Here is a 16,874-nt window from a genome sequence, read left to right on the forward strand (position 1 = left end):
ATGCAAGTGACCAAAAGGCCCTTGTAGTGAAAGGTTTGGCAATTGTTTTTTTTTTCGGTTGATGTGATAGGGAGATTGCAGAAGCCGGTGGTGGGCGAATCGAAATCTTGAGCGTCGGGGACTGGCAGAGCCTAATAGGGTAAAAAAAGGATGTTTCATTTTTAACTATCTAGAATTAGAAAGAATATGTAGTTGAGAAATTCTATAAAATATTTTTAATATCTTATTTTCATTTATTACATCTCATACTTAAATATGGTTATTATTTACACTTCAAGAGAGTTTTTAAATACATTACATAAATTTCTTTATATATTTTATCAATTTTTTTCAAAAATATTCATATAACAAATATCAAATTTATCTTTTAATAAATTATAATTTTACTCTCTTTTTTTTTCTTTTCCTTTTTCTTTCTTTTTCTTCTTCCTCTTTCATCCTTCTTTCTCTTATACTCAATCAATTCTAATTTTTTTATATTTTTAAAAATCTATTTTTGAGAATACAACATAATTTTTAAAAATCTATGAAAATGAATTTTTAAAATTTATATTTTATTTTTGAAAATGACGTTTTTTAAAAATAAATTTTCGAGAACCTTAAAAGCTTCTCATAAATAAATTTCTAAGAGTCTTAACGATTTCTTGGAAATCTATTTTTGAGAAGTTCAAATTCTACAAAATCTATTTCGTAAACTCTAACATATTTTCACATGCATTTTAAATCAAAACAAATGAAATAAATCTCAAAATCTTACTTTTAATCAATGGAAGACTTTAAAAAATGTAATTTTGAGGCTAATTTGATGGATTCAGGGTTAATTTGGGCTTGAAATTAAAGAAAGAATAAGAAAGAAAAAAGAAAAATATTGGGGTATAAAAGAAAAATCAATTGTTAAGGGATGGGGTGTATGTAGTAAAAATAAAAAATTTAATTTTGAATTTAGGATGTATTTAGTAATGGGGTATATAGAGTAAAAATGGGGTGTAAATAAAATTTTCCTTTATAAGAGTGAGCAAAAATTAGTTCAAACCTATTTAACCGATTAAAACCAATGAAATATGGTCAATTCAGTTCAATCTAGTCAATTTTCGGCTATAGTCAATTTTGGGATTGGTTAAATTATGTTAATCTTGAATTGATTTTTATTTTAAAATGATAAAACAATAAGCTAAATAAGCTTGATTAAAATTTTGAAAAATATTTATTTAGTACAAGTTTTTAAGTTTTATTATTTTTGGCATTAAATAAATAATATGATTTTCAAAGTTTAAAACATTTCTTTATGTTTTCTTATTTCTCAAATCAAAACTATCTTTAAACATTATTTATTTGAGCTTAAATAAAGTTGAATTGTTATTTTTAAAGTGAACTTATTCATTTTGGACTTAATAGAATTTTGATAATATTGGTTTTGAGAAATAGATTAACTTAAGAAAATTGTTTTACTAGAACAAAATTTTTCAACATTGAGCTTGTTTTATTTTTCTATATTAATTCACAAAGCTTTAATATTTAAATTTTATACTGTTGGAAAGCTTTTTAAGTCTACGTTTTAATTGATCAAATAAAATCTAAATCTAAATTTTCTAAGAAAAGATTTTGAATTTTTACTAAACATTTTACAGTTATCTAAAAATTGCACAAATGATAGTTTTGAAAATTCACTATAATTCATGTACAATGAATTAGGTGATGCTTTAAGTCTAGTTTCTAAATCTTCAAACAATTTTTAATTTGGATTTGTATAACTCAAGATATAATCAAATTAGTGAGTAGAGTACAAAACAAAAAAAACTACCCAATTGGATAGGATTGATCCCCTTAAAAAGGGATTGATTGATTTTTTACCCAGAACAAATTTTTTGCTCTAGGATTGAAAAAAAGATTGATCACCCCCTTGACAAAATCTATCATTTACATAAAGGGATCGATCGAGTTGTATATTTTTAAGGTGTAAAAAGCATCCAAAACATGAACCAATCGATCTCTTTAAAGAAAGGATCGATCAAGTATGCTCATAAACTTCTCCAACGGCTAGTTTATCAAGCTTCAACGGCTATTTTCTTGTTTCAAACCATCCCCAATGCTAGTTCTTCAATTTCTTTATATCTTGGGTATTCCAACGCACCAAAAAAAATGATGAATCAAGAGAGTAAGAACCAATAAGCTATATTTTCATTCTCTCAAAGAATCAAGAATTGTTAGAGCTTAAAAATCTATATCTTTGTATTTATTGTATCCAAATCATATTTGTTGTTCATTCATGATTTTCTTGTACTTAAACTTGATAAACACTTAGCCTTTGAGAAGTGTTTTAAGTTTGTATTTCTTTTAAGTATTTTTGTAATCAAGAGGTGATGTATCCTCTTAAATTTTTGAGATTAAAAAGTTGCTACTTAGCCTAAAAAGTCAACAGTATTAGGTTGCTACCTAAGCCTTAAGAAAAAAATATAGTTGTTATTTCAATTCAAGAATAATGGATTGAAATTTTGGTGTGGACAACTAAAAAAATAGGACATTAGTGCCTTGTGGAGAATGACCGAATCTCTATAAATCATTATGTTTGATTGCTCTATCCCTATTTTTTTATTTTGCATTTGTTTAAAAATTATCAATTTATTGTTATTTGCATCATATTTTGATATTGGTCTTAATTTTCAATTCAATTATATTTTGAAATCATTATTTGAGAAGAACTTGGAGAAATCCAATTCACCCTCTCTTGGATCACCATCTCACCTAAACAACTAACAAATTGGTTAATCGATCGATTATAAGTTCTTAAAACCGATAACCAAACAGATAGAATTAACCGATTGTATAATAACTAAGGGTAAATATGTTTATTCCCACATAAAATAACCCTAAACTTAACTCACTACTTTTAATCCCTACTGAAACCCACCCATGCCTAATGCTCGTGCCCTTTTTTTTGCTCGACTGTTTCTCTACCTCTCTCTATCTATGCTTAACTGCTTCTCTATCTCTCTCACATCTTTGCCTTTTCTGCCTTTAGGAACTCCTAAGTTTGACTAAGGGTCCCTAAAAAATATATGTTCGGGTCTACTAACTAGAAAAATGTTCGAAAGTTCGGTTACATGTGGGGAAGGTTATAGCACCCCACATGCCTATCCAAATGATGGTACCATATTTATCTTAAGGTTCTGATTTTAATGATTTTAAAATTTATTGTTCAAACATTGAAAATAACTTTTAAGATTCTTCCATCAATCTAGTAGAATTCTTAAAAATATTATTTCACCTCAAGAGTATTCAAGAATCTCATTTGTTTTCTTGAAGAGGCTCCGTCGTTAGCAAAAAGTTTAATTATTTTTTATTGGTTTGGTTTTTTTATTGAAAATATATCTAATTATTCCATCATTTGAGACAAATTAGAAATATTTTCTCTTTTAAATTTTTAAATTCTTCACCATTTTGGCTTATTTAGAAATCTCTTTTATTTTTCCTTTTTTTTGGAAAGAAAATAATATGACAATTATTTTTTTTTAATTTCATTTAAATTCTTCCACCATTTGGGACAAATTTAAAGAAATTTTTCACCAAGAGATCTCTTAGAAAATTTATCATTTGAAATTTCTAAAAATCTCATCATTAGATATTTATCAAATATTTTCAACAAAAATTTTTTTTTATTTTTTATTTAAAAATAAATATTAATTATTGTTATTGAAATTTTATCTAAATTATTTCACCATTTGGGACAAAATTGCTCACTTAGGAATTTTATAGAAATTTATCATTTTAAACTTCTAAAAAATTTCATCATTGGATAATTAATACTTATTCTAAAAAAATATTTTAATTTTTAATTTTTTTCTCCCTTTTTTTAACTTAATCATATAAAAATACTATAAATACTATAAATAAATAAAAATACAATAATAAAATAAAGTACCAAAAATTCATCTCGACTTGGCTGGGCAATTAGAGATTAGCTTAGCTGCAGGCACAAACATCGGCTCGAAACGTAGCTCGAGGGGAAATCGGCTCAACTCGACTCAATAATAAGGTCTAGCAGGGACGAGGGTCAATGGATCAGGTTACGATCAGGTCGGATTGCCCGAATAAAAATACGGGGATCTTGGGACCTTTTAAACGCCAAAATGACATCATTTTTGAGTCAGTATAAAAGCCTGAATTAGGTTTTTTTCCATCAGATTTTTTTCCCCTCTCTTTTTTCCCTTTTTTTTCCTCTCATCCTCTCTCTAACTTCAATGAACTCCAGTTGAATCATTTATCAGATTTTAGAAATCTCATCATAATCTGGATTGATTCATCGAAAGTTCATCGAAAAATTCAACCGGTGTTAGAATCTTCAATCATCACCGAAAAACTTGTTGAAAAATTTAATCGACACTAGAAAATTCATCGAAAACTGAAAATTTTAAAAAAAAAATTCCAAAAAAAATCTTTTTGTAACCCAAAATTTTTTTCAAAATCTTCAGACTATTTTCATGGATCTTTACTACCTTTCTCCCTGTTTCTCTGTGTATTTTATCTGTGTTGATCTCTCTAATTTCTTTTCTCTCTTTTTGTTGTTGTGTGATTTAGGTCTTATATTTATAGGATAAAAAATCAAAAGAGTTTCCTTTTGATTATGAGCCCATAGTTGACAGGAATTCTATATCATCATAAGTCATAAGATTTATCTATTGCAGATTAAATCAATCTAAAACTTTACCAACACTCATCCACGGTAAAAATTATTTTTATTATCCTAACAAAAATACCAAAGATAAATCAACTAGAAAACAAAGATAAATAAAACAAAATAACTGAATAATCAAAAAACATATATAAATAAATAAATAATATAAAATAAAAAAGTAATTGGGCTTAAAATTTTCACACTTTCAGGCCAAGCTCAATGGGCTTGGACCCAAATCAATTAGGATATCTACAACAAGATCAGAGTTTGCAAAAATATTTCTTTGCTGTACAAGACCTACAACCACCATATGTCCTGATGACCTTCATATTTTTCTTTATCATTGAATTATAAACACAATAATCTTTAACTTTTTCTCTAATGAATCAATGTTAAACTCCAAACAATTTAAAAAAAAAAAATCAACTTACCCATTTTAAAATTGAGCTGACAAGGAATGTTTCTACGAACTACATTTGGGTAAAAATTGCCTCTTCCACCAAGAACTACTCTTTGAATCCTTAGAAAGCTTGAACCTTTGGAGTGTATTCTTAGATTCTTAAAAAGCTTGAACCTTTGGTGGGTATTCTTGGATTTTAGATGTAGTTTTGGATTAATCCATTTAAAGATAGTTAAATAAGAATTCTTTTTGTGGGTATTCTAGATAAGAATTCCTTTGTTTACTGTACAAAAATTACTATTATTCAAAACTAGATAAGAATTATTACTATTGTTTATTTCAACTTGATAAATTGTTTCATTAAAGCCATTTGTTCTTGGGTACATCTTTTTAATTAACCAAAAACATCAAACACATGAGAATATAATTTTAAATCCATCAATTTACATTTCCCTTTGGTGTAGTTATTTGAGTAAAAATTAGAAAAAAAAAATCAAAAGGCAAAATTAAAGATTGAATATTGTATTAAAAATGTTTTAAAAACCAATTAATCCAAGAAAAAAAATTGTATGTTCTTGTTAATTTTATGACTTGTTACCTTTGAAAGCCTGAGTATATAATCTCCAATCAATTTCCCATACCAAAAAAAAAAAAAAAACTACAAAAGACATTTTACGTGATAGAAAGTAGCAATGTAACGAGGAAGCTAGCAAAAAGTGAAGCCTAGTCAATTAAGTTTGCATATGTAATGTCTATTTATTTCAGCTTGGTGCTTAAGTCTATTGTTACTTAAGTTTGCATATATAATGTCTGTTACTGAAGCCTAGTTAATTAATTTGGCAAATATTATTGTTGCTATTGAAAAGACTAGATAAGAATTATTACGATTGTTTATTTCAACTTGAGGCTTAATTCTATTGTTCAAAACTTAAGTCATTTGTTTTCTGGATAAGAATTCTTTTTTTACTATGCTTGTAAAAAATATATATTATTATTGTTTATTTTAGCTTAGGGCTTTAGTCTATTGTTTAAGACTTAAGTCATTTGTTTATTCTTTGAACTAAATTAAGCATACAATTGATACGAGTACCATCACAATTATATTGCACTTTAGTATGTTTGCTTTTTTTTAATTTTACCCTCATATAATTATAAAGTATGCTTTAAATGCAATTTATCTTTAAACTGCCCACTTTCAATTGATATAAGTGAGTGTGCTTTTTTGTATAATTTTACTTTTATTCATTGTTTGAATATAATTTAATTATTTTTTATTTATTATTTGGATATAATTTGATTGTTTTTTTTAAGATGCCAAATAAAGTGAATGATATGACTTTGGATTTTACACCTAATCAAACACAATCAACCTTTCAACTTTCTGCATGTGATGAAGTAACAAGAAATGAAGTTGCAAATTCTAAAGTGATGAGACAAGCATCTAAGCCATGGTCAGAGGTATGGGACAACTTCACCAAATTTGTCAACGAGAAAGGTAATCGTACAGCTAAGTGTAATTATTATGATAAAAAATTTTTAGCAGATCCTAAAAAGAATGGAACCACTACATTAAATAATCACATGAATTCTTGTAAAAAGATTTATTGTTCTAACGAAGATGATGGTACTCAAACAGAATTGGTGTTGCCGTCAAAAGGAGTGAAATCTTTAAACACATGAAAATTTAATTAAGATGCTATTAGGAAAGGTGTAACTAAAATGATCATTTAGATGAGTTGCCCTTTAAATTTACAGAGGCAAAATGATTTAGATATTGCATGTCAATTGCATGTCCTAGATTTTGTGTACTATCACAACAGACAATTGCTAAGGATTACTATGAACTTTATATTAATGAAAAAAATCATTTAAAATAATTCCTGAAATCATCTTCTATAAGAGTATCTCTCACCACTGACACATAGACCTCTTTACAAATGATCAATTATATATGTCTTATGACTTACTTCATAGATAAATATTGAAAACTAAACAAAAATATATTAAATTTTTGTCCTATTTCTAGTCACAAAGATGAAGCCATTTGTAAAGCGATTGAGAAATGTTAGTGTGATTAGTGGATTGATAAGATTTTTACTATTACAGTTGATAATGCTAGTTCTAATGATGTTGTAATTACATATTTGAGAAAAAAATTTAACCATGCTGAAATTAATATTTTGAGAGGTAAATATCTTCATTTGAGATGCATTATACATATTGTTAATCTTATTGTTTGTGATAGTTCTAATGATGTTGTAATTGCATATTTGAGAAAAAAAATTTAACCATGCTGGAATTAGTATTTTGGGAGGTAAATATCTTCATTTGAGATGCATTATACATATTGTTAATCTTATTGTTTGTGATAGATTGAAGAAAATAAATGAATCAATTGCTCGTGTTAAAAGGGCAATAAGATATGTGTAACAATCACCTTTTAGGTTAGTCAAATTTAAAAAGTATGTTGTAAATAACTATATTCAGAGTAAGAGTTTATTGTGTGTGGATATTAGCACTAAATGAAATTTTATTTACTTGATATTGGATGAAGCTCAAAAGTTTAAAAAAGGCATTTGATGCATTTAATGATCTTGATCTTTATTATAAAAGAAAGCATTTGATGAGAGATGGGGTGCCTAATCAAAATGATTTGGTAATTATTATAAAGTATTACCTTTTATTGCAATAATTTTATGATCTCACCATAAAAGTTTTAGGTATTTTTTATGTCACATCTAACACTTTTCTTGATGATATTTAGAAAATTTATCCCTCTGTCGCCTAAGTAAAGAGACCCAAGGTAAGAGTTTGATCGAGAGATTTTTCTCTCATTCATATATCATATTGAATTTATCTAATTTATTTTTATATAGAATAGAGTGGCAATTCAAATGAATGATTTATGAGTATAAATCATGAATCAAAAATGAAAAATCATAAAAGATGGAAAAAGCTTTCGGATCTAGTCATATCATTCTATTATATTAACAATTTCAAAAACTATTCATACTGTAAGCATAGTATGATGACGGTCAGGCAAATATGTCAGGATATTTCTCTTTCAATGAGGTAGTGGGGATTCGACTTCCCCTGAGGGTAAGGTACTACAAAAGAAAGTTGATTATGGACCTAGAATTGATTTTTCCTTGGTTGATGCCCGAGCGATTAATAGGGACAGACTGTAAATTCGTTGGCAATAATGTTTATTCCACTTTATGAGAATGGTAATTAAATCCTGATATTGAGTTGAATGCAATGGCAAAGAGAATGAAACATAAATATGATAACTATTGGGAAAATACAAAAAAGATGAATATGTTGATTTATATTGCTTCTCTTCTTGATCTTTCAAAAAAGCTTCCTTTTGTTGAATATTGCTATATGAAAATGTATTCTTCTGATGAGGCTTCATTGATGATCAGAAAGCACAACAAGCAATAGATGACTTGTTCAATAAATACAACAGATTGTTAGAATCTCAGTCTATACAAATTGGTGCAAGTAGTCAAGTAAGCCAAATGTCATAGCCCACTGATGATGAAAGTTGAAATGGAATGACAAAAAGGAAACAAAGCTTTAAGTCCAAGTGCAAGAGGTATAGGATTGAACATGACAAAGATGAACATAAATCAAAATTGGCTAAATATTTGAGTAAGGAGGTTAATAATGATGATAGTGATGACTTTGATGTTTTAACTTGGTGAAAACTTAATAGCCATAGGTTTCTTATCCTTTCTCATCTAGCTCGTGATGTATTGGCTAGTCCTATATCCATAGTTATTTTTGAATATGCTTTTAGCATTGGTGGTCATGTGCTTGATGCATATAAAAGTTCTTTAACTCATAAAATTGTGTAAGCCTTTATTTTTGCTCTAGATTGGTTACGTAGATCTTATAATCTTGATTCATTTCAACTTGAAAATGATTTGACATAGCTTGACAAAATGGATTTGGGTAATATTTTATCTATACCGTCATTTATTTTTTAAGTATTATTATGTTGAATTTTTTTAATTGTTTAATGCTTACTTTTGTTATTTTTTGTTTATATGTTTTTAAATTTGTCAAAAATTACCTCAGATCTGGTAATTGATTAAGAAAAAGGTGTATACACCTTTTGCAATGATTTTATTGTTAATTTCTATGAACAATCTCTTTAACATCTTAGGAAACAATGAAGAATGTGCATCATAGTTATGCGATCTATGTATGAAGAATGTTGTTCGAATTGAGAATATCCTTTAATTAGCTTGTTTTATATTTTTTATAAACTTTTATATCCATTTGCGAACTTGGAGTGTCCTTAGTTTGTTTTATGCTTTGTATGAGTTATTAGCTCAATTTGCCAACTTAAAATGTATTTTATGTTTTGCACAAAAGTTATGAGAGTTGTATTTGCTTGATATACTTTTTTAAGTTGGCCTATGACTATTGATACTTGAAAACTTATTTATGTGTTGAAATGACAATTATTATATATTGTTGGCTTTGTTTGTTATTTGATATATGTTAGAGTAATACTTTTTAACTTATTGTTTAATTTATTTTGATTAAACAAGTTGAGATGAGTATTTATTTGTCTTTTTTCTTGTAAAGTGTTTTTGAAATTATTAAATTCTTTAGTGATTTAGTTTGAATAATACTTAAATTTGAGTTTTATTGAATTAAATTTGTAACTAAATAATTGTTCAAAATAAAAGAAAAAATAATGAAAATTTTGGTTATTTAACCAAATTGATCGAACCAAACTGATTTTTGGACAATTCATTTAAATCGATTATTTAAAATTTTATTGGTCGATTCGATTACTTGTAGAATGAAAGTCGATTAATTCAGTTATTGATTTTTCAGACCGAATCGACCAATTGCTCATCCCTACCCTTTTATTCAATACATTTCATTACTTTTAACATCTCATTTTTTACTCATCACACCTCACACTTAAAACTAAAAAATTACCAAAATACCCAAACACTTTATCTCTTTTTCTTCACAACCCATCTCTTCTCTCTCTCTTTCCAATCATAAACCCTAAAAATTTGAAGCTAAATTCAAATAAAAATTCACCCATTTGAAGTTAGAAAGCTAATAATTAGAGGTAAATTATTTGTGTTTTATGTTTTTTCATTTTATTTCGATATGATTTGAAGCTTTCGAAAATAAAATTTTGAAAACTCTTATAGGTTTTCAAAAATAGATTTTTAAAAGCTCTTAAAGGTTTTCTAGAAATAGATACTCGGAAGTTTTTAAAAGCTTTTAGAAATAGATTTTCAAAAATTCTTAAAAACTTTTGAATATCCATTTTTGAAAATCTACTTACTAGATTATCATCTTCAAATTTTCATTGCTGTAGTTATTTCTCTCAAATTCATTTTCTATTTTGGCAATATACAAAATATTATAAATTTTTGTTATAAATTTTGACAACAATATGACTTTTTGCTGGAAATAATAAGAGAATAAAACTATTGCTTATTTGGAAAGAAGAAGAGGAGAAAATAAGAAGAAATGGGTATGAAAAAAAAAAGATATTGACTATAGATATTTAAGAAATTTCATTAAAAATTAAATTTATAAAAAAAATTTTTGGGTGTATTAATTAATTGGTAGGGTGTAAATAGAATCCCTTCACTTTAAATTCAACTTTTCATAAACACTTTCACACCCCATCCTCTCCTCCTTTACACCCCTGTTAATTCTCTTTTTTCTCAAACCTATTTCCCTAAAAAATCAAGCTAAAAATCTAAATAGATTCAAGGGAAATCAAAGAAAATCAAGTTATAAAACTTCTAATAAGAGATAATTCGTTAGTTTTTGTTTTAATTTCATTTGATTTTGGTCATTTAATTTTGAAAATTTTGAGTGAAATTGGTGCTGAAATCGGTGCTTCTAAGTTTCTAGAGATCCATTTTTGAAAATTTAGAAAAACTTCCTAAAATACATTTGTGAAAATTTTTAAGAACTTCAAAAAAATATATCTTTAAAAACTTTAAAAAAATTTTCAAATATTCATTTCCAAAAAATTTGAAAAACTTTTAAAAATGTATATCAGAAAGCTTTTAAAAGTTTTTAAAAATCATGCCCAAAATTTTTTACAAATTGAAATTTCTAAAACCCTATACCCAAAAACTTAAGAATCTTACGATAAATTTCATATTCAATACTAATATCATTATCAGTATAATATACACACTATATCATGTTTATTTGCTTTGAGAGATAATATCTTAACCATCTAATATATATAAAAATAAATATGACATTAACGAAAAGACTCGACATTGGTCAACGTGGTGGACATGCTATAGCCAATACTCAAAACATCCGGCTACCTCTGATAGGATATGGTTAATAGATAAACACACAAATGAGCCCGATGTTGATCCATCAAAGCAATCAAATGTTCACCCCAAGAGCATTTGTTCATGCTGTAAAGTCATTTTCTGGAGGACTGGTATTTCTCTACTTCAGAGCTTATCACTCGTATTCCAGCACAAAAATGAAATGATTAGATAATAAATTGAAGGAGACTTATGGTAATCAAAATAAAAGTGAGTAAAAAAAAGCCTTAGTGGGCCGGATTCAACGCCCAATCCATTGGGTTTGTAGTAACTAGTAACAGAGCTAATGTGTAGCTATGATGGGTTTTCTTTCTGCAAGGTTCAGGTTTCCGCCCACGTGACCTAAACACAAAGCACTAAGATACTTTTTGTAGGTTTTTTAGAAGAAGATTCTTGTTCGCATATAATCGAATTCGAATCATTATGATATTAAATTTAAATTTGAGTTTGATTATTGAAATTTAATTCAAATTTTATTTTTTAACTTAAGTCATAAAATTTAAATTATTTAAATTTATTTAATTTTTTTTATTTAATAAAAATTTAATTATTTATATTCAAATTTAAGATTGAATTTAAAATATTTTATTAATTAAAATATATAAATATATAAAAATTTAATTAAATTTATAAATTATTTAAATTAAATATAAAAATATTTAAATTTCATTCTATTGATAATCAAATTATTTAAATTTAAATTTATTTAATATAATTAAATTATATTTTATTTGAATTAAATGTGAATAATTTATTAATATTAATATATTATTTATTATTTTTAAGTTAAAACTGATAAAAGAAAATGATAAAAAAAAGCGTCTACTAAACTCAACGGAAAACACTTCCCCAGTCCCAGAAAATAGCATAAAAATTCACCAACTCAACTAAAAATGTTGGAGTTTGCAGTTTCGCTTGAATAAGTCATTTCATTATTATTTCTCCTTTAAAAAATGACGGGTTAAGCTCGATGTTAAAACCTCTTCCTTCATTAATAGCTATTAAATCTCACTGGAGGAAGAGGAAGAAGAGAAAGCATTGCTTGCTTCAAGTCTCTGCAATCTCTTACAAAAACTTCATTCACTTTGCTCTCAATGAAACCTAAAGACATACCCTTCTGGTTCCCTCTTCCTTCCAGGTAATGGGTTCTCTGTTTTTTTTTTAACCTTTTAATGAGAATTTATGGCTTTTTGGTTGTTCTGATATGATTATTCTTGGGTTTGCTGTTGTTTTTAATATATATTTGTTTTTCTAGTGTCCTGCTTCTTTGCCAATTTGGTTTTGAGCTTTTTGTTTAAATGTTTGAGATTTTTAGATCTGAGTTACTAATGCTACGTGAATGAATCCTAGTGTTACTTTTAAGTTTTATCCAAGTACCAGGTTGAAAATAAATTTACTATAAAAATAAAATATAAAGAGTAATTTTTGTGTCTATTTAATGGTTTAGTTATTGAACATTGTGAGTTAAACTGAAATGAGCATAATTTTGGCTATATCTTCACAAATTATTGCTACTCTTAATTCATTCATCTAAAGGATTGATCTTTCGCTTATCCATAGGCAAAAAAAAAATATATATATATATATATATCTTGGTTACTCTAGTTTAGACTGGCCATTAATTGTCATAGAAATTCGACCAAGTTTAGGAATGTACTTTGTTTTTTACCATTCAGTATTCCTGTTCATCGTGCTTGAAAAGAAAAATAGCAGAAATATTTTAGGATCCAATAACATCTCATCAGGAGCATCAATACCGTTGCTACTTGCAATCCACCATGCCTTTTTATTGATGAAAATGAGTGTGTTATCTGTTTATGAGGAACACATGAAGGGCAGACTTCTTTAGGGTCTTTCTTTTGAAGCATGGTGCAATTACTGGCAGTTATCAATGAAGATTATCATTAGATTAGCCCTAGCCCAAAATCATAGCCAAGTTCAACTTTTAGGTTCTCAGGTTAACAAAGGGTTATTAGGTTTTGTGCCAAACTAGACATGGAAGGATTTTGGGCTAATCCACCATTTCTTGCTGCCATTACCACAATATTTTTTGTATTTTTAGTTGATGTGAGCATTGCGACAATTGACATACTGATGTATAAAAATTTGTGGTATGATATGAATTCATGATTTAATGTTGCTTGTCATGCTTTAATTGCAATATAAATATTTTTGCGGCTTTAGGAAAGATATAATTCTATGATCACATTGGATGGACAAACGAGGCTAAAGATATAGTTCAATGTCATTTGAGGCTCCTAGAATCAGACTACTTTGAAGTATGAGCATTGAGGGTGAAGCTATGCAGGTGTTATCTTCTAATGTGTTACCTTTAATGTTTTGAGTTGTTAAATTAGCAAAATAATTAAGCTAGTCCTGGGTTTTATAACTTGACAAACAAATTATATACTTCTCTTTTTAAACTATTTGTAGTTCTTAGAACTTGTCATTATCTGTATTTTCCCAGATTGATTCGTGACATTTTGCTCTTGATAATTGTAGTAAGTTATTCATATAGTTCATTAGAAGCAGACAAGCCAATGCATCTTATTCTCTTGAGTTTTGATAAAAGTGTTATCCTTTAGTTGTCTAAATGATTTGTTCTTTCCATGCTGTATTTTATTGCATTCTTGATCTGTGGAGTCTCTAGAAATGTCACAGTCCATTCTTTTTAACAAGGAGCAATTAAAAGCAAGATTTAAACTCTGAAGGCATAATGTAGTAAACTACTTAAGACATAATATTCTTATATTAGTGAATGAAATTTGTGCCAAAAACTGGTCGAGGTCCAGAAGGTAGAACAAGAAACAACTCATAGAGCAAGTTGATTCAGAGTTTAAAAAAAGACGTGCTCTCTCTATGTCTTGGCTGTTGAGATCTTTTATTTTGACCTAGTTAGTTAGTTCTATTGATTATTGCATTAGTAAAAGCCATGCTTTTTTGTAGATTATTTGGTATGTTACACGGTATTTGCTTTTCTTTATACAAACTCTATTCGGTCTTTCTCTTGGTAGGTATTGGATTCTGCTGCCTTTCCATAACCAGAATTTGATCTACCTATATTCTGTGGCAACTTCTTCATGGCTATCAATACAAACATGGTTGTATTGTAAGTTTTGTTTATTTTTTTTTCGTTATTTAATTAAGTGCTCAGTACTCAAGTCATTCTTTTACAGAAAATATATCCACCTAGCGCATTGGAATGAGATTTTTTGGTTGTCCATTGTAGATAAAGATATCTAGTTTTGATTTTCATTTCTGTGCTTTTTCTTGGGTCAGTAGTTTCTCCTCATCACTTGACATTCTAATGATACACATGGCACATCAAAGGGTGATGAAGTCAATTTGAATAGAATGTGAATTCAAAATTCTTCAATTTGTTAAGATTTAGATTTACACCAAGTGAGTCCTAATTAGACACATTGAAGGAACATGGTGGAAGTCGAAAAATTTTATAGGCATTGCAATATGTTGCAATAGCAACTGAAACCACCAGGTGTATGTGTCTGCCTTTAATTACTTGTTTGGTATTTCTGATACTTTGAGCAGGCATCTGCCTCCTTCTGTCTGAAAGGAGAGAGAAAGGGAGGGCAAGAGAACAAGCTAGACCAACATCTTTATCATACAATATTCATATTGCCTGCTAAGTGTAGCCTTTTTTGTTTCTTAGACTTTCAAGTTTATATATCTAACAATTCTGTTCATTGGATGACATGAAATGTTTGTTGACACATAATTCGTGAAGGCCTAAAAAAATGTTCTTTTTTGGAATATGATGAGCACTTAAGATTTTGGAACTTACCATTGATTATTCGTTTGTAGGGACCTAAATCCTTTGCATGATGTCACAGGATGAAGAGATTACAAGGAAAAGTACTATGAGAGCTTAATCTCTCTAGGTCTCAAGTATACTGAGGTAAATGAGATGCTTGGAACTGGCACATTATGGTAAATCCCAATCCTGAAAATTGTTTATATCAGTTTACTGATGCTCTCTAAAATTTATGCCATGGTGACTGAACACTGTTTTCATGCAGCTTTTGCCTTGGGGAGGAAAGCTTACAAGTGAATCTATGAAGTTTTTTTCACCAATAGTGATATGGACCCAGTTTACTTCAAGCAAATCTAAACATGAAGTTCTATGTTGTGTACTCATGGAATATTACAAGGTAGATATATTCCTCTGGGAAATGTGGTCATTGCCTAACATAAATTAGGAATGATAATTAGCATTACTGGTATCTTGTCTCTTGGAAACTGTGCTCAATTTTCCTGCTTCCTGATGCTCTATTAGGCATGGATAGAAGCTAATGGAGCAAGTAGTGGAGGTAGTGGATATATCTCTTGAAGCTTTGTGGCCCATTCTTCTTTTTTATTGTTTGAAAATGGAGTCTTGTGATGCTATGATGGCTGCTATGATGGCTGCCGTGATGGTGTTGTCATTGGAGAGAGTGATGCTGGTCTCGGTGGGCTTTGTCTTCTCATATAAAGAACAGAAGTTGGTGTGAGTTGTAGTAGAAGCTGAAAGCAAAGCTAAAACCATTAGCATCTTGCTGCTTTGTCTAGGTGTCTTGTTGACATTTCGAAGCAGAACAGCCTGAAACTGGATTTGTGTTCTATACACATGAAAAGACAAAGATGTTGGTTTTTAGGGGATTAGAGATAGAGAAAGTCAAGATTTTTTTTACTGCAAAGTAAGAGAAATGAAATACTATTTATGGTTTCCTTCAAAATTTATCAAACCCGGGAACTCACCCCCTCTTTCTTTGCATGCTTTAAAAAGTAAAAGGACCCATTTTACCAAAACAGCTCGTTTTCTTGTTCTTCACCCGATTCACATAAAAGGAAGTCCCATTTCACCACTTAATTTTAGAAGTCTGCAGGTGTTATTGTTTTATTTTCTTGACCATTTTGGTTCATATGAAAGCTGGATCCTGGTCATGGAGTTCTAAAAAGGTTGATTGGTGAGAAGCTGGCCAAGGCATAATCATGAATCAGTTTATTTGAATGATATTCTGCCAATTTGCACTGCAGTTCTAAATTTTATCGTTACATATAGATACATACACCTAGTGCTAGATATGAATTAAAGGAATCGTCACTAATATTTTTTATTTAGGTATAATTAATCACTTGACAAAATTTATTTTATTTAAAAGAAAGTCTCAATATTGATTTAAGTATTTTTAAATAATAGATTTTAATTCACGAAATCAGATTTTAAGTTTGAGAGTATGTTTATATGTAAGAAATTTATAACATTTTCACAGCATTAATTCAAAAGATAGTATTAGTTTGATTTCAAATTATCTAAATTTTAACCATATTTATGATTTATTAAAATATTTAATATTAAAAATTAATTTTAAAATTACTCAAATAATTTGGTAGCAATTTAAGATAATTTTTTCACCTCATGAGTATTTATGAAGACTAGTATTTTATTTTAAAGAGGTTC

At 28.1% G+C, this 16,874-nt stretch overlaps 1 pseudogene across 1 annotated transcript; it reads left to right on the top strand.

The window, feature by feature from the left end:
• The first annotated feature begins 12,280 nt into the window (after positions 1-12,280).
• On the top strand, positions 12,281-16,250 carry LOC111284297 (phytochromobilin:ferredoxin oxidoreductase, chloroplastic-like; annotated as a pseudogene). Its single transcript, XR_016343320.1, has 6 exons — positions 12,281-12,554; positions 13,601-13,724; positions 14,431-14,525; positions 15,239-15,332; positions 15,454-15,585; positions 15,711-16,250. The product of XR_016343320.1 is annotated as a phytochromobilin:ferredoxin oxidoreductase, chloroplastic-like (transcript).
• The last annotated feature ends 624 nt before the right edge of the window (positions 16,251-16,874 follow it).

The sequence above is a fragment of the Durio zibethinus genome, chromosome 6 (genome assembly GCF_047325235.1).
Source record: "Durio zibethinus cultivar Kanyao isolate XHJ-2024 chromosome 6, ASM4732523v1, whole genome shotgun sequence".
Taxonomy (NCBI): domain Eukaryota; kingdom Viridiplantae; phylum Streptophyta; class Magnoliopsida; order Malvales; family Malvaceae; genus Durio; species Durio zibethinus.